The sequence below is a fragment of the Grammomys surdaster genome, unplaced genomic scaffold (assembly GCF_004785775.1).
Source record: "Grammomys surdaster isolate TR1022 unplaced genomic scaffold, NIH_TR_1.0 126313, whole genome shotgun sequence".
NCBI classification, from domain to species: Eukaryota; Metazoa; Chordata; class Mammalia; order Rodentia; family Muridae; genus Grammomys; species Grammomys surdaster.
Genome location: NW_021621113.1, coordinates 2,224,420 through 2,244,261, shown reverse-complemented (window position 1 = coordinate 2,244,261; position 19,842 = coordinate 2,224,420).

The following is a 19,842-nucleotide window of genomic DNA, read 5'->3' as shown; positions in this document are numbered from 1 at the left end:
GACTCCTGAAAGTTGTCTTCTGATCTCCACTGGGGCATCCTATGGCACTGACATAAACACACACACACACATACACACGACAGGGTCTCACTATGTAGTCCTAACTGTCCTGGAGCTCACTATGTAGATCAGGCTGGCCTTGAACTCACAGTAATCCTAGAATGTCTATTGCAGAGGCTGCCAAGTTGGCTTTGGGTTATATCAAGTGTTAGATGGACTCTTGCTTCACTACAGTGTCCCTGCTGCAGACAGAAGTCCTTGTCCTTCTCCTTCAGGTTCAGATAGCTGGGCACTCACATAGGACCATTTAGCCAGAAGTGGTGAATAAATAGGTGGAAAGCTCCCACTGATGTCTCTGCCAAGCATTCTGCCTTGGCCATAGCACGGCACCTCCCTGGACCTCTGAGGTCTTCGAAGCAGTTGTAACTGGTCCATTCTGTAGCAGATCCATTCTGTACCCCATCAATACAGCCTCCATGGACGAGGCTGGCCTGATGTCTACAGGTTCTCAGAGCCTGGACCCCAGGTGTCTAGTGACTGTGTGCCTATAGTGTCACCTGTAGTGATACCTCCTGTGTGCCTTGTGTCACCTGGATCAACACATCCAGCTTCTGGAGATTGGAAAACCCATTAGCAGCAGGGGAGGGAGCCACAGGTCAGGCAGGCTGCTCTGGTCACTCCCAACAGATGGGTAGGTGGGCTTTCTTATCAGCTGACTTCTGAAGGGGACATTGTGCAATGGTTGAAGGATAAGAATACAGGATGGATGGAAGGGAAGATGGAGACAGGTCATTAAGCCATTAGTTGGCGCCTTCCCTAGCGGGCATTAAATATTATCTCCATTGGTATCCTTTAGCGGTCACTTGGGCAGCTGTTAGCCCTATTGCAAATGGCTACATGCTCATAACTGTAGCCCAGAAACTCAATTTTTGTGTCTTTATTCTGCAAGAGATGTGACTGAGATGTGGACGTGGGAGCTGCTCCTCACAGAAGCGGGGCACCAGAGTAGTAATGGTGGCGAGGGCCTGAAGACCCGCAGGAAGATCTGCTCTTTGCCTTATACGTATATACATTGTTGCAATCTTACACGAAACATTGTTGCAACCTTAGTCAAAACATTTATTCATGTCTTGCTTTTGCTGAAAAAGTAAGAGTTCCCGCACATATCCTACTACTCCCCCCCTACCCTACCAATAGCTCTCAGATGACAAAGCCTGCCTCCCAGGGCTGCCCTGGGAAGTGCCTGTGGTCACTGCTGTGCTGGGGATAAATCTCAGGTGTGGGAGTACATGGTATGTCTCTGTCAGTGCAGGGCACCAAGGACAGCTGGAACTTCTGCTTGGGTTAGGGACCAGGCCTTTTACGTGTCTTTGTTAGGGCTGGAGAGATAGCTCTGTGGTTAAGAGCACTTGCTGCTCTTGCAGAGGGGCTGGGTTTCGCTCCTATCACCTAGACGGCAGTTCACAACCATCTTTAACTCCAGCTCTAGGGAATCTGATGCTCTTTTCTGGCTTTGGGGAACATTGCATGCATGTGGGGTACATGAACTGTACATGTATATACATGAAGGTAAATAAATAAATGAATGAATGAATAAATAGAAATAATTAAATGTCTTTGCTACCAGATGCACAGATGGTTTCTTTGTGTCCCCAGAACAACAAAGTTAAAGATAATCACTCCATCTTACAGATAAGAAAAGTGAGGGCCAGATGAGTAAAGAAAGGACTCTCCTACATCCTTACTACACACAGCACAGTGAGAGCGGAGGTTTAACTCCGTCTCTGCTTGCATGGTAGCTCCTGACTTCTGGGAGTGTATTGAAGGATGAAAACAGCCATGGCCTCCACAACTGTGCCCAAGCCTGGGGCCTGTGAGTTGGAAAGACCATAGCCCCACATGCTCCATTAGACTGTAATTTTCCAGCTATCATCCAAATTTAGTGACCCGAGGTTATCACCAGTTCCTTTCCTGGTGACTAAAGTCCACTGTCCCAGCACCATGTGACCCTTGCATCCGCCTAACTCTCCACACACTGCCTTATATCCAGGAAAAGGATCAAAAACAAAACAAAACAAAACAAAACAAAACAAAACAAAACAACCCCTCCAGACCAGAGTTCTAGTTCCCTGCCTTCCACCAGCTCACTGTGGCCTGCTGGTGGACCACTGTTGTTCCTGGTCAAATGGGACGGTAATGTGTCCTCCAGGCTCCCGTCCTTTCTGAGGCACTGATGACTCGAGAGGTGTAAAAGGTTGAAACCAGGCCAGATAAACATGAGGAGCAATGTTCCCTTCCTGGAACATTGTACCAGGTGTGGCCCTGAGGATCTGCACTAGAGTCAGTGTTTTGAGGGTGTGACTTCCTGGCGGTTGTTCTGCTGGGGACATAGGTCCATGTGCAGCCCTTCCTCACCTTAATAAGAGTCTTAGTGATTTCTCTCATTGCAGAGACAAAATACGTTACGACTTAAAGGAGAAAGGCTCGTAGAGGGTACAGCCTGGCAGGAAGCTATGGTAACAGGAGCCTGGGCAGGCTGGTCGCAGGGCGTCCGCGGTCAGGAAGCGGTCAGGAAGCGGTCAGGAAGCATAGAGATGAATGCTCGTATTTAGCTCGCCCATCTCCTTTGTATTCAGCGCAGGATCCCAGCCCGTGAACCGGGACCACCCACACTTAGGCTGGCCCTTATAACCTTGTTAACCCCACCTAGAGAATCACTTACAGGCACATTCAGAGGGTTGTCTCTGGTGATTCTAGCTGTGTCAAGTCGACAATCATTATTCATCATTCCAAACCCTAATTCCATACTTCCTCTGTGTAAATAACACACCACACCACATTCTATTTTATATATGTATACCCATGGACGTTAAACTAAAGAGAAGCGTCGAAGAGAGATGGCTCTTGGTAAAGACACCTGCCACCAACCCTGATGACCAGAGCTTGATCCTGAGACTCACGTGGTGAAAGGAGAGAACCAACTTTCACAGTTGTCACAGGAGTCCTCTGAACTCTGCATGTGTCTCTGTACTCCGAATGTGTGTTAAGTGACATGCATGTGCCTGTGCACACACACACACACACACGCATGTACACACACACACACACACACACACAAATAAATAGATAAATAAATAAATAAATGTAATTAAACATTTAAAAATTGGGACTGGTAAAACAGAGTAATTTTTTATTTGTTTTGCTTTTGTATTTTGTTTTGTTTTTGAGACAGACTCACTCTGTAGACCAGGCTGGCCTCTTACTTACAGAGATCTCCCTGCCTCTGCCTCCTACAGATTACTCACCATGCCCAGCTGAGTAAAGGCTTAGCCACTGATCTTGAAGTTGAGTGTGACTCCCCCCTCAGGATACACATGGGAAAGAGAATTTCTGCAGGTTGTCCTTTAAACACACACAAATAAATAATTATGCCAGACATTGGTGGCTCACGCCTTTAAATCCAGTACTCAACAGGCAGAGGTAGACAGATCCCTGAGTTTGAGGCTAGCCTGGTCTACAGAGAGAGTTCCAGTACAGCCAGGGCTTCACAGAGACAGAGAAACCCTGTCTCAAAAAACAATAAACAAACAAAATAAACAAATGTTGAAAAGGAGAAAATAAACTGAAACCTAGTGGCCATATGTAGCTGTCCAACGGCCATGAATGAACTGGGTTTACCTGAAAGGGGGGGCTGGAAATGAAAAAGAGACAGGGGCAGGAGAGAAGAATGAAGCCAAGACAAGGTTCTGATCAAGGCTCAAAGTTTAATGTTCAGCACCGCATTTATATAGGGGAAGCCCGGTGAACCCATCCTTTGTTTCAGCCGGATTATACTGCAAAGCAAGCTCAGCGGGCAGTCTATTCTTCTAAATTCCTGTAGGAAATTTCACGTGCCAAGGTCGGATGACTCCACCTGGGTTGTTAGGGTCCACCATGGCAAGCAATGTCTATTCAGCCTGCTCAAGGTTGGGAAGGGCACAGCTATACTTGCCTGAGAGACAAAAACCTGGTTCTAAAGGATTTTGGCTATAGCTGTAAGCATTTAATTTAATTTATTAATTACATTTTGTTTTGTTTTTGAGGTGGGGTTTCCTTAAGTAGCCCTGGCTGTCCCTGAACTCAGAGATCCTCCTGCCTCTGTAATCTGCCTGAGTGCTGGGATTAAAGGTATGTACTACCACTGTCAGACTAGACTTTAATTACATGTATTCCCCCCCGCCCCCGTGTGTGTGTGTGTGTCTGTGTGTGTCTGTGTGTGTGTGTGTGCAGGCCTGAGGACAACTTGCAGGACTCAATTCTCTCCTTTAACCATGTGGGTTTTCCGATTGAGCTTGAAAGATTTATTTATTTCATGTATATGGGTATACTGTCACTGTCTTCAGACGCACCAGAAGAGGGCATTGGATGTCCATTACAGATGGTTGTGAGCCACCATGTGGTTGCTGGGAATTGAACTCAGGACCTCTGGAAGCACAATCAGTGCTCTTGACCTCTGAGCCATCTCTGCAGCCCCACAACCCTCTTTTTATTTATTATTTTCTGTTTGTTTGTTTTAAAAAATAGGATGTTCACCATTATAGATTGTGAATAGCATGAACTTGGCGCTTGTTACATCATTTGTTTTTATTTTAAATTTTAATATTTTATTATGTGTGTGTGGAGAGTGTGGTGCCTGAGGAGGCCAGATGTGATGGATCCCCTAGAGGTGGAGTTATGGGTAGCAAGGAGCCAAACCCTTCTCATTTCCACAGTGAACATTCTCTGAGCCTGTGAGCTGTCCCTCTTGTGGTGAATGTCCTCTGAGCCTGTGAGCTGTCTCTCTAGCACCTGCTTTCTTCTTTGGACAGGTTCTCATTATGTAGGTCAAGCTAGCCTCAAACTCCTGATCCTCCTGCCTCAGCATCCCTGTGCCAGAACTATAAGCATCACCATCACATCACATCTGCTTCTTAGATTGTTTTGCTGGATAATGATGGACAGGGACCAGTGATGGAAGGGGATGTCTCAGCGGGCCCATGCCGAGGCATCTCCCTGAGGGACCAGCCACATGACAGTATAGCATAGAATATAGTTTATTCAGAGCATGGGAAGGGGAGCCAGGAGGATAGTAGAAGCAGAGTCAGAGAGACAGAGAGACAGAGAGAGAGAGAGAGAGAGAGAGAGAGAGAGAGAGAGAGAGAGAGCGCACGGCAGAGAGAGGTAGAGGAGTAGGGGCCGGCCATGACCACATGGAGAGAGGGGGAAGGGGAGGGGGAGGGAGGAGAGGACAGGGGAAGTTATGGGCAAAAGATCAAGGGAACAAGAGAGAGAGGAGGGGGCAAGCAGCCCCTTTTACAGTGGGCACGCCTAGCTGGCTGTTGCCAGGTAACTGTGGGGAGGAGCACACCTGACTGTTGCCAGATAACTGTGGAGGTGGAGTTTAGACAGAATAGTAACATGTTTCCTATCTTTTACATTTCAGAGAGAGGAGGGGTAGGAGAAGGAAGTAAACAGAAAGCAGGAAAGCATTACAAACGAAACAGAACTACCCACAATCCTCTGGGCTTCCCAAGGGACACATGACTCTCCCATGTTTTACGTGTATGTGTTCTTTTCCTTCTCTGACCCAGACCGCCTGGCTCTGTCTTCATCATCTCTTGACACTGCTCTATCCATTCCAGACACGAATCTGTCCTGACCCCTGCTCTCCTGTGAATAACCCTTCTTCACCCTTCCTTGACGGTCTTGGTGGCTTTCCTATGAGTCCACCACACATTCCAGGGCCGGGTCTGGAATGACCCCCTGAAGTCCTGCTCAATGACAGAGAGAGCTCATGGTGGTGTGCCAGTGTTCTGCATCTCATGGTGTGTGTGTGCGTGTGCGTGTGTGTGTGTGTGTGTGTGATCTGAAGGCCAGCTCAGTTGTCCCAGTGAGGTGGGACATGCCATGCGGAGGGGTTTGTATGAACACTTGGAACATGTGATCTGCATAAATATTGAAATCCAGGAAGCACTGTTCGAATGCCTTCCCTTCCTGACCCCTTCCATGCTCCGCCAACTCTGCTCTGCTTCCTCCTCAGTCCACAGCAGTGTGACTTCAGCTTCCAATAGCAGAGCTCCCACCAGCTCACCGGAGTCCCCTACTGCTGAATCCCTTTGTGTCCCTGCTCATGACTGTTGACCACGGACTCCACACATGTACTTCTGTCTCACACATCTCTCCTGGGCATCTTCTTGGTTCCTTAGCAGGCTCTCCAGCCCGTGTGAACTTCCTGTCCTTCACAGTCCTGCTCCCTTCGCTGGCCTCGTCTCTGGTGTATGTATTTCCTCTTTATTTGATGATTCTTAAACCCCTGATGCCAGACCTACAGGTGCAGATCCACTGGCCTTACCATACCACATGTGTGTCCCCAAGTCCCAGAAGCTCATCTGATTACTTTATCTCGCCAACATTGTCCCTGTGTCTCGTGTGGTGGCATCATATGTCTCCAGGCAAAATCCTGGGAGACCTCTAGTCTCTCATGAGCACTGTCATCAGCTCTAGCTCCTGCTGGGTTCCACTGTGTTTCCTCTGTCTCTGCTGCTCATGCCTTTGTTTACACAGCATCTCCTGCTCTCCAGTCAGCTTCTCACTGTTCTGAGCAGTCTCCCTTCAAGTGTAAATCAAAGCCAGGCATTGTGCTACAGCCTATAATCCCAACATTCAGGAAACCAAGGACTCGAAGTTCCAGACCAGTGTGGACTGAACAGCAAAATTCTATCTCAAATCATAAATAAGTAAGTAAATAAAAATAAATCCATTCTTCTGCTCAAAACCAGTAACATAAAAGAAATTGGGCTGGGTGAGCTGGAGAGATGGCTCAGCGGTTAAGAACACTGGCTGCTTTTTCAGAGGACCCAGCTTTGATTCCCAGCACCTACACTATAGCTCACAATCACCTGTAACTCCAGTTCCAAAGGATTTGATGCCCTCTTCTGGCCTTGCTGGGTACCAGGCATATAGGTGGTGCATAGAAATGTATGTAGGCAAAACACTTATACATTTAAAATAACAACAACAAAACAAATATATTAAATAAGTAAAATGAAAGAAACTAAGTGAGCTGGATAGTCCAGAGGTTAGGAGTCTTGCAGAGGACCTGAGTGCATCTCCTCACACCCAATGTCAGATAACTCAACAGCTTATAACTCCAGTTCCAGAGGATCTGACGCCCTCTTCTGGCCTCCTCAGGCCATTGTACTTACATGCACATATCCACCCACATGCATATAAAACAACAAATATAAATTAAAAACAATAAATATAAAGCTTAAAAAAAACTAGCCAGACAATGGTAGCACACACCTTTAATCCCAGCACTCAGGAGGCAGAGGCAGGCGGATCTCTGAGTTTAAGGCCAGCCTGGTCTACAGAGAGAGTTCCAGGACAGCCAGGGCTAGACAGAGAGACCTGGCCTTGAAAAACACAAACAAACAAACAAAATTTAGGAAGACTTAATGAATGGAAAGGCATGTAAGGGCTGAGGACCGAAACACTTGTTAGGACGGCCGTTCTTCCCTGACTGACTGACAAGTTCAGTACAATCCTTGTCCAAATCCCAGCCACAGACACTGACAAGGAGACCCTACAATTTATGAAGAAATGCAAAGGTGCAGAGTAGCCACAGCAATGCTGGAGAGCTCAGACTTTCTAACATCCTGTAAAGTACTCAAGACAGTGGCGCATTGGCAGGATAGTGGTACCGATGGGGGAGGGATGAGGAACCGAAAATACTCACGAGAACATGTCCCATGGATACGAATCTCCTACTGATTTTTCTCTGTATTGAAATAGGTAAAGCTGTCGACTATCCCAGCACTACAACAAACAAACAAACAAACACCATTAAAAAAATCCCCTTCCACAGCTCACGTCCTTTGATGTAATCCATGCAGGATAGCGGGGTGAGGGGGGTAGGGGTGGAGGTGTAGTTCAGTGACTGCTGGGCCAGTGAGATGGTTCAGCGTGTAAGTGTAAATACACTTGCCTCCCATGATGGTATAATTGCAATCATAAGAAAGCACACTGACGTCCACATGTGCACCATGGCAAGCATGCTGGTATACACACACACGCATACACACACACACACATACACACACATACACACATACACACACATACACACACACATACACACACACATACACACACACACACACACACGCATACACACACACACATACACACACATACACACATACACACACATACACACACACATACACACACACATACACACACACACACACACACGCATACACACACACACATACACACACATACACACATACACACACATACACACACACACATACACACACATACACACACATACACACACACATACACACACACATACACACACATACACATACACACATACACACACATACACACACGCACACACACACACACACAGAAATGGCTGGTAAGGTGGCACAGAGGGTCAGTGTGCAAGCCTAACAACCTGAGTGTGACCCCTGGGAACCACATGGTGGAAGAGACAACTGACTCCCTTCAACTTGTCCTTTGACCTCTGCATGCATACCAAGATACATACACACATACACAAACACGGACAAATAAACACATACATAAACAAGTGTGATTTTGGTTTAAATGATGCCTCTGCCTGTTGCTGTCTCCTCGTTTCTCAATCCTATCTTCCCTAAATTAAAAAAAAAAAAAATCCCTTTGCAGTGCCAGGAATCAAACCTGGAGTCTTGAGCATGCAAGGGAAACCCCATATCTGAGTCACACCCTCAGCACCCTGCTCCACTCAACCTCAGACAGCCACTGTCTTGTCGAATCCAGGGGATCCACACTCTGTCTTTTCTACTTAGAAACCACAGGAGAAAGCAGTCTGTATTTTCTTGGAATTCCAAAATAGTTCGGGATTTCTGCTAATTTCTCCAGCTTTGTTCATTGTAGCCTTTTCCCGTTTACATTGTGTGTGTGTGTGTGTGTGTGTGTGTGTGTGTGTGTGTACATGTGCCACAGCTCATGTGTCGAGACCAGAGGTCAGTTTGCAGGAGCTGGCTCTCTCCTTCCATTGTGCGGGTCCTGGAGTTTGGTGGCAAGCACCTTTGCCTGCTGATCCATCTCACAACCCTCAGTTATGTTCTTTAGCCTTTGCGACTCCCAGAGTGATATTACACGTGCCTCAGACACCGGAACTTGCAAGGCTATGGCCTATTATTCCTTATTCTCTGCTAGGAATTTTCCATTTTCATAATCAACTAGATTTCTAGTTGTCCTCTGCTCCTCTGAGCAGGAAGGCGACCACAGACAACCTCTCGGTCTAAGGCCATCTCTCTCTCTCCTTAGGATCAGAGACCCACACATCTCTCCCCTCTTTCATGCTCTCTCTCTCTCTCTCTCTCTCTTTCTCTCTCTCTCTCTCCTGTCTGTTTAAGTCTTTTCCATTAAAAGACAAGCACAGAGCACAGAGCGGCTGTCTCCCCCTCCTCCACTCCCACTCACTCCTCAGCAGAAGGAAGTCAATTTCTGTGCTGTCCTCTCCTGAAATTGCTTTCTGGAAACTTTCCACTTACTCTCAAATCCATCCCCAGCCTATAAGACCTGTCTACTGTGCCAGTTGCCCTGCTGGAGCCCTTGCCCGCTTGGTTCCCAGGATGCTCTTGTTCTGGTTCCTCACTGTCGCTGGCTGCTCTCTCCCCTGCCTCGGGTTAAGGACAGGAATGCTGATTGCTGTCTCACCACCTGCGGGAAGGGTTTCAGGTGTCCTGTTTTGTGAGTGACCTCCTAGTGGACATTGTCTGGGCCAGCTTGTGGGTAGCAATTCCTGTGCCCTGACACAGGGCCTGTGTGTGGTTTGAATGTGTCTCCCCAAAACACATGTTGTATTTGAGGCCAGTCTGGCCTACAGAGTGAGTTCCAGAACAGCCAAGGCTACACAGAGAAACCCCTGTCTTTAAAAACTGAAAATACAAAACAACCTCTAACACATACACACACGTATTATAATCTCCGATTCTCTCTCTCTTCCTCTCCTCCCTACTTTCCTCACAAATGCACATGTATACACACACACACACATACACACACACACACACACACACACGTGAAGTCATGATCATGTTTCTTGCCCTTCTACCTTCTACTATGAGACAACACAGTAAAGAAGCTTGGTCTGGGGAGATGGCTCACTTGGTAAAGAACTTGCAGAACATAAATAAAGGTCTAGGTTGGATCTCCACACTGGGTGTGGTGCTACACACCTGCAATCCCAGAGCTCAGGAGACAGGGACAAAAGGATCAGAAGTTCAGTTATCCTTGGCTGAGGTCAGGGCTAGCCTGGGTTACATATCAAAAGATAGAGAGGAGAGGGGAGGAGAGGAAGGGGAGAGAGACAGAGAAAGAGAGAGGAAAGAGAGGGAGAGGGAAAAGAGAGGGGATGGTGGGGGGAGGAAAGGGGAGAGAGGGAGGGGAAGAGAGGGAGAGGGAGGAGGAGAGGCCATGGACTTTCTACCCTTCAGAAGTGTAATAAATCTCTTTTTTTTTTCTAATTTTTGTAGGTTTTTTATTCAGGCTCAGGTCCTGTGTTATAGCAGCAGCAAGCCGATTAAGCCCAGAATAGACGATCTGTCCGCATTAACGAACTTGCTCCCACAAAGACAAGTACCTCAGGTGAGGCCCAGCAGAGGGCGGAGCCTAGGTCAAGGGGCGGCTCCACCTGCCGCACATGCGCAGACCTCCAAGCGAAGCTGAGCCGCATCTCCTGTGCGGGCTTGGAGGACGGCCAGTTTTCCAGAGCTTTTGGTCCTTCTATGACTGTCAGTTTCTGTGCTTCTACAACTCAGGCCTCAGAACTCAAGCACACAGTGTCAGCACCTTCACGGATTTTCATGTTCTCCACCCACGAAGCCCTCTCTCAATTCACTCAGCCAGGTCAGAGTGGGAAGACGATGCTGTGTGGAATTTCAGAGCTGAGCCTGGAGGCTGCTCTTCTTAGGTCTGGCTGTGGGACCTGGCCCTGGGACCTCTCAGAGCCCTGAAATCCACGTCTGTTTTATATACACCTTGTAGGCATAGCCTGGAGGCGATTCTACAAAATGTGTCGGGGAGCCTGTGCTTTATCTATGGATCCCCAAGCGAGCTTGTGGTGAGCTTGGGGTGAGCAGATGCTGGACTTAACCTTAGCAACAGAGCCGAGCCCGAGCAGCCGAGGGAACTGAATCTGGTGGTTGGCAAGAGATCATAAGCTTCATCCTAGTCCGTCCACTGAACCGGAAAAATCTAAACCCAACTAGTGTGTGAAGTGAGGGAGTTGAGTGGCAAGCCGATAGAACTGGGGTGCAGTACAGTGGTAGACCCTAGTGTGCAGAGGGCTCTAGAGTCAGTCCCTGTCCACAGCAATAACAAGAAAATGGGCACATACATCCATGCACAAACAGGCGCACACATGTGTGCACACACAGGCACACAGAATTCTGACTGCAACCAGTGTCGCCACAGCCAGGAAGCAGGCGATTGTACACTTCAACCCTGAGCTCAGCCGTCACTGCTGGTGAACTGAGCCGACATGGAAATGCAGCTGGAGTGGCCCATGGCTGCTACAAGGGAACTAAGAGTCAAGCACACATATGGCATATGGACTGTCTCACTTTCTCTTACACAAACACACACAGAGAGGCATGCACGTACGTACGTACGTACGGATGGATGGATGGATGGATGGATGGATGGATGCAGTTGGTAGACCTGATTTGTATGCAGATCCTGGCTGCACAGGAGCCTGGGAAACAGTGTCTAGCCCTGCACTGAGGGAGTGGGTGTGTGAATGCTAAAAGCCAACTGACCACATCTGTTACCTGTCCAACATTGGCTGGTTCAAGACCTGGATCTCATCAGTCATGTCTCTCTGGTGATATTCATTCCAACCCTGGGCATAACGCTGTCTTGGCAATCTCTAACCTAAAAGACTGAATTGCCTCAGTTGATACATTTTACAATCCCAGGGGAAAGATGAGCAGGTGGAGAGAAACAGGTTAATACCTAACTAGAAACACATGCCCAGTAGAACACAGAAGGAAGCGGGAAGCCCCCAGGGTCATTTCTCAACTTCGCAGAAGTCAGCCGCTCACATCCACGCTCTCCCTTCTCCCTGCCTCGTCCTTTTTCACGGCCAGCAGCTCAGCTGGGTGAAGCTATCAGACAGGATGACCTGTATCCTACTGTTCATAATGAGCCTTCCATGGCTTAGCTTTTAGGACGTGTGTGTGTGTGTGTGTGTGTGTGTGTATGCTTGTTTATGTGTGTACACATTCACATGTATGCAGAGGCCAGAGGTCAGTGTCCCAGAGGTCATGTGCCTTTCTCTACCACCTCCTTCTGTCTTACTTTTTGAAACAGGGAGTCTTCACTGCTTTGTCTAGACTGGCTGACTAGTGCTCTCCAGAGATCTTCCAGTCTCCTCTTACCCCCCCACCCCGCCTCTGTGTTGGAGGTTATAGACCTGTCCTACCATGTTTGGCTTTTACATGGGTGCTGAGGACTTGAACTTTGGTCCCGTTGGTTGCATGACAAATATTTGATCCACTGAGCTATCTCCATAGCCCCTTAGAACACTTACTCCAGAGGTGCTAGTCACTCCTGTGTATTCCCAGATCGACGCCCTCCTGCCACAGTGACCAGCTGCTGTGGTGGGACTATTTTCCTGGATGGTCAGGACCAATCACGCCATCTCAGCTCCAGGTTCAGTAGAAGAGGAAACTATATTGGTCCTAAAATTCCCAATTCAACACATTCAAGTGTTTGCCCAGGTACAAATGTTAGCTTAAAACAAACACGAACCAAGGTCGCAGGGGAAAGGAGCAGACACATTGTAAATGGATTACCGGGGCCCAGCATGTTTCATCACCACACTCATATGCAGTGGCTCCCGGGCTCGTACATTCTGATGATCAAAGAAACAGCACCCAGAGCTGGAGAGATGGCTCACTGGTTAAAAGCACAGGCAGCGAGCCAGGCAGGGAGGTATGCACCTTTAATCCCAGCACAGAGGAGGCAGAGACAAATGGGATCTCTATGAGTTCAAAGCCAGCCTGGTCTACATAGTGAGTTCCCAGCAAGCCCTGTCTTAACAAAAATGAATGAGAACTGGCTGCTCTTCCAGAGGACCTGAGTTCAGGTCTCCCCACCTGCATGTCAGTTCACAGTCATCTGTCAATCCAGTTCCAGGGAACCTGATGCCCACTTCTGACCTCTGAGGGTGTCGGGCACGTCCATGATGCATAGGCATACACGCAGGCAAAATAATCATAAAACAAAGCAATACTCTCCCTTTTTTTTAATCTAAGAAGAATGAGTGTGTGAGCACCTGTATGTATTGTTCATGGTGTCAGAATTCACTCCTGACCCTGGAGAGAACCTGAGGTTCCCACAGTGTCTCCCAGTGTGCTGTCAGTGAATGGGAGGGGCCGCTGATCTGGCATGATCCCATGGGTATTAGTTCAGGCTCCACTTGGTATGATGTGGGAGGCCATACGTAGGAGGAGCTAAGGTGGGAGGAGGAAGGAGAGGAAAAGGAAAAGGAAGAGGAGGAGCTAGAGAGATAGATGTAGGAGGATGAAGAACCACGCGGGTATGGAAAACAGTACTGGGTAACAACTTGTATTTAGGTTAGCTAATTGGGTTACACCTCTAATTATATGGGCATATTGTCATTGAGCATTGCCAAACATATAAAGCCTTTGATTAATATTTAAGCATTAGAGTCTCATTTTCTTATCGGGCCCATGTGGATGGTGGGATGGTCTGGGCACTGCCCAGCCTAGTGGAGTCAGCATGGAAGATTGGCAGAGCCATCTCCCACGCTGGCATCTCATGGGTGGCAGGGCCGGTGTCTCTGACCACCTGCGTGGACGGTCTGAGCTGAGCAGCGGCAGTGGTCACAGGCCTAGACTAGTTGGGAACATGGCAGCTGATTAAGAAAAGCCAGACTGAATGCTGCCATTTTAAATATCTCCGGCAACAGCCATACGACGAATAAATTTAGTGAATTTGTGCATAACCATGACGATAATGCTTATCATGAGAGTGAAAGACCAGGATGCTAGCCAGGCACTGCTGCAGACGTTCATTTAAAACTTGGGACAGAAGGCTCAGTCAACATTTGCCCAAGGTCATAAGCTTCTAAACGGCTGGGACTGGAATTCCAACCTACACTGACCAGCTCCAGAGACTAGCCTCTTAGGCACTGCGTGTGCACGCTCAGGTGTGTGCATCTAACATGAGCACGTATGGGTTTATGTGCTTGTGTGTAGATATGCATGTACACATGTACTTGTGTGTACATGTGTGTATATGTGGGTTATGTGTGCAGTCATGTGCATGTATATGTAAGCCAGAGGCCAATGTCATGTGTCTGCTGTGGTCCTGCTCCATCTTATTTTAATTTTTAATAAAATTTCATCTTTCATTAGTGTGTGAGGCCGTGCACAGGTACACATGTGTGGGGACTCCAGGACAACGTTTGGGAGCTGACTCTCCTCTTCCACCACTGAGTCCCAGCTCAAACTCAGGTCATCAGGCTCGGGGTAAACACCTGTGCACTCTGAGCTGCTTCACTGGCCCTCTCCCTATTGTCTGAAACAGTGTTTGAGACACTGTGGCTCATTGATTCAGGTAGACAGCTTGAGACTGGATTCCTGGGGCCCACCTGCTCCCAGGCAGTGAGGTTACAGGTGTGCCACCCTGCAGGACTCTCATGTGTATGCTGAGGATCTAAACTCAGGTTCTTGGTTTGAGTGGCAGGCACTTTACTCTCTGAGCCATCTCCCAAGCTCTGCTTCCCACTGTCCCCCACTATGCTGCTGCTTCCTCTTCCTCCTCTTCCTTTCTTCTTTCTCTTTCTTCCTCCCTCCTTCCTCCTCCTCCTTTTCCTCCTTTTCCTTTTTCTTCTTTTTACCATGTTTTGAAAAAACAAAAAACAAACAAATCCAACCAACCAACCAACCAACCAACCCACCAACCAACCAACCAACCAACAAAATCAAACTAGCAGTATGTAGGGCTGGGATGTAACGTGGGTACTGTGCTTGTTCAACATGGACAGGCCCTGAGGTCAGCCCCAGCATCCTGCCCCAATACAGGTCACTGCAGCATAACCAAACTAAATAGCACTCACTGAACACTCAGAGGTAAGGGATGAACAGGGAGCTCTTGCTTCGTCTTAGAGCAGGTACTGCCAAGTGCCAGGCATTAAAACCCAGGGTTAGACATTCCTTCGATTTCCAGAGCCTGTCCCTATCTACTGGAACCTGTTTTGTCCCTTGATTTAGATGCCTGCCACTTCCTACAAGGCCAGAGACCTAAAGAGTGATATTTTCAGACATGTAGGTGCAGATTAGACTTGAGCAGAGCTGAAGAGGCCAGGCAACCTAGAAGCAGGACAGAGGGACATATGGTTGACTTGTTTTCTGTTCCTCAGGCTGGAGGAAGCAGGTAAGTGGTCACATCCCATGGTGTGGCTATGGGCTCCAGGGTTTCTTCATAAAGAGATGACATACACAATAACAACTATGTGTAGCCAAGAAATGGATGAGTCTTGAACTAGTCATTCATTTTCTCAAGAGTCACTTTGATGGCCAGGAATGTAGGTCAGTTGGTAGTATTTGTCTAGCGCAGGGATTCTCAACCTGTGGGTCACAACCCCTTTGGGGGTCAAATGACCCTTTCACAGGAGTCACAACCAGATATCCTGCATAGCAGATATTTACGTTATGACTCATAACAGTAGAAAAATTAGTTACAAAGTAGCAACAAAAATACTTTTATGGTTGGGGGGGTCATCATAACATGAGCTGTATTAAAGGATCACAGCATCAGGAAGGTTGAGAACCACTGGCCTAGTAGGCATGAAATCCTGGGTTCGATCACCAGCAGTGCATAAAACATGGTGACTGTTAGACATCTGTAATCCCAGCACTGAGGAGCAGACAGGAGGACCAGTTCAAATCCATCCTCAGGTACACAGGAAGTTTGACGCCAGTGGCAGTTACATGAGAACCTGTCCCTTCCCAAATGCTTTTGGCTTGTGATTTTCTGGGGAAAGGCAATTCTGGACTTTGTTTTGCTGTTTTAACCATAAGAGCTTTCACTCTGAGCCAGTGGGAAGATTCTCGTAGCTTCTGAGTCTACAGGAACTGGGAGAGGACCACAGAATAGCAATGTGAATTAAACCCAGGCCCTGGTTCCTTTTCTTAACTGACCCCTTGACAAAGTTCTAAAGCCATGTGGCTTTATAACAGGAGTTGGCTGCTTTGGGTCTGGGTGCTGGCAACCTTAGATCTGTGCTGGAAGCTTCTGTGTCTAGAAAGGGGGAATCTGTTCCTTTTAGCAACCCAGAGTAATGCGGTCTTTGGCTTTCCCTGGCTCCCAGGTCAGTCTCTCTTCCATGTCTACTCTGTGCACATACCTGTCCCTCATTTTTTGTGTGATCTGGGGATCAAGCCCACCAGGCCTTGTACATTAGGCACATGTTCTGTGAGCCACATCTCCAGCCCCCAATCCTTTTTTTTTTCAGACAGACCTCATCCATACTGGGTTAGGAGGCTATTCTACTTCAGAATGACACCTTAATTATATTTGGGAGAACCCTGCTTCCAAATACAGCCACATTTTGAGGTAGTGGGGGTTAGGAGACAGTTCAATCTGTAATACTCCCAGAGCCTCCCTTCTAATGAGTGGACACAGGATCCTTTTAAATTCATGTGGTTGTGCTAGCCTGAGGCTTGTTTCCAAGCAATCCCTGAAGACCTAGCATTTCTACCTCCCTAAACAAAGGAGCATGGGCTTAAGATCTTTGTGGAAAATTGGATTTTTTAATGTAGTTCTGATGGTGTTCCAGTGCTTTTTCAGTGAAGACCCAGCACCCACAGCTCTATTTTGGTGGCTCCAGACAGGCTTCCAATAGCTAGATCTTGGGATAAACACACACACACACACACACACACACACACACACACTATGATTTTCAGATTTTGTTGCCCGGAGATTAACCCTTGGCCCTGTCACTTCAGGATCCCACCATGTCTGCCAAAACATCATGGATTTTGTTTCAGTGGTCACATTCCTTAAAGTCTTTAGGCCCAGCCTTGGGAGGTAGTTTGGTCGGCAAGTGTTCACTTCTCATGTGTGAGAACCTAGGTTAGTCCAGTGGGTGTTCCCTTTACTTCTGACCTTTCCAATGCCAGGGTGAAAGGAATGATGACTGGAAAAAATCTGAACAACAGAAATGCCTAGGGGTTGGGATGGATGGCTTGCTTAGTAGGGCACTAGCCTAGCGTGATGGAGCCCTGGGTTCCATCACCGCCCAGCATAGCAGAATCTGAGCTGGGTAGCGCACTCTGGAATCCCAGCAGCATCTGGGAGGCAGAGGCAGGAGGATCATGGCTTTCAGGTCAGGTGTTGCTGCTCAACCCAGTATCTCCTCCACTACATCCTTTCGTTTTCTCACCTGCTAAAAATCTTTTTGAGTGCTAAAATAAACTTTGATTTTAAAATAAGTCTGAGGTCATCTTTGACTACGTGGTGAGCTTGGGGTGGAGCCTGGGCTATAGAATGTGTCTCGGGAAAAAAAAAAGTCACACACATAGTATATAATCAACATTTCTACCTTTGTGCTTTTGATTCTTCCAATTAGACTAAGGAATTTTAGGCATCTCAATGTCTTTGAGTATAGACCACCCTGAAGACTAAGTTTTATCCAACCACTCATCTGAGAACCATTCTTAGCTGCCAAAGTGAGGAGCCAGACTGAATCCAGAGTGCCGTTGTCCGAACTGACCAACAAGAACAAAATTGTCATTCTCTTGTCCTGGCATGACAACTTTAGAGTCAGATCCACACATTGCCAGGTTTCTGCGGAGAACCACTGAGTGTCCCAGTCCTGCAATCTCTCAGTCTGATGCTTGCCCCTTCTTCCAGAGGCAGAGACCCTGACCCCAGCTCTGATGTGGAGGTAACGAGGGGGTGTAGCTGGGGGATGTGGATGGGCATTATCTTCTGAGGTGGCGACCCCAGGTTCTCCACATGAGTGCTGCTTCTGTGCTGGCAGGAGCTTTGTAGAGACAGTGTGTAAATGGATTTACCCAGATCTGAGGGAATATCCCTACTTCTCATTTCAGGGTCACATTGCTTAATAAAGCAATGCCCTGTCACACAGGAAACCTGGCCCAGCTCCATTTTATTGCAGATATGTCAGGCTTGTGGCTACAAGGGAAAATGTTTAGGGCTGCACGGTATACATCTGGAACCTTTCGCTTTCTCACTCTGTCGTCCAACCTCATTCCCCGTGCGCTGGCTTTTCTCTGCAGACCCTGGGTCTTTCTTCTAACAGACTGCATGCCAGGTGACTGGAGCTTACCATATCCCTGAGCTATGCATCACCATTTCCTTCAAACCCAACTTAGTCATGACTGAGCTGAAGGTTTGTCCTGTTACTATTTCTGGAACAACAACAGAAGTTACAGGGGAAAAAAAACCCAAACAAACCCAAAACTCTACCAATTTTAAGTAGAAAGGGGTTTCAGTGCAGGCAAACGAAGGACTCACAAAGAGTTGGCAAGCCCTGAGGGGCTGGGGACAGCTCTCCTCACATGCATGGGGGCTGCTACCTCACCACAGAGATGAGGAGCCAGCTGCCTAAGAACATGCACCAGACTGCTGCCTATGGCTGGGGATGCCCTTTCTGTACCCCAGAAGCTACTGCTGAGCCTGAACCACTGAGGAGCAGTTTGAGGCGTGGTGATTTTGCAGAAGCGTCAGCTGAAGAAGCTAAAGGAAGTCTCCCTGTTGGTCACTTCTGTCTACACTGCATTCGTGCATCTCACTGGCAAAGCGAATTATATACAAAGCCCTGGCTACAAGGAAGACATGATGCTCCCAGCTTGCTGGCCTCTGCAGTATAGGATGGTATGTTAGGGACATGCGGGCATCTGCCAAGCCCAAAGCCTCTTTTTATGTCAGGGGACCAGATGTGCCCCCATGAAAGCTGGCTGCACACACCCACTACACTGGCCTGCGTGCTACTCCTCCTGATTGCTTCTTCCAAGCTGTTCTGAGGCACTGCACAGTCTTGCCTGTTCAGTAGCTCTGCTCCCTGACTCGCCTGCACTGTTCCAGTCACAGACACTGTGTTGTACCCTATCTTCAGTCATGGTCTCCCTCTGCTCCTTTCTCCATTCAGGTCTCTACCAGAGGATCTATAACCCCTACTGTAGTTTGGGCTTGGACTGTCTAAGGCTTGGTCCCTAGCTGGGGTGGTGGTGTTGGAAGGTGGTCGAATCTAAGAAAGAAGGCCCAGTTGGAGGAAGTGAGGTCATCAGATACACGCCTGTGTGTGGGATGTTGTGAACACATCCCTTTGTGGTTCCTGGCTGCCCTGAGCTGAGCAGCTTCTTCCATCGTGTACTCCCACCCCATCCCCGCCATAGTGTCTGTCTCATTGCACACCCAATAGCAATGGAGACACAGGACCACGGCCATTTCTTCTTTCTCCGGTGAAAACTCAGATGCTTTGTCACAGTGCTGGAAAGCTAAAACACTGCCACACAAAAACAGCCCTGTCTGCCACTCTCTCTGAAGGACATACCTCTTCTCATGTAGGTGGCATCTGTTTCCTCTTACTGGCATGTGAGCTCCAAGGGACAGAAACCCTGTGCTCTCCTTATTGCTACATTCCATATCTACAGTGGCATAGGTAGGCCGTTCTGTGAATGGCTGCTGAATGAGGTAGAGCATTCCCCATTTCTTCCTCCAGGTGGTGCCAATGAGCCTTCTGTTAAAGCCTGGGAA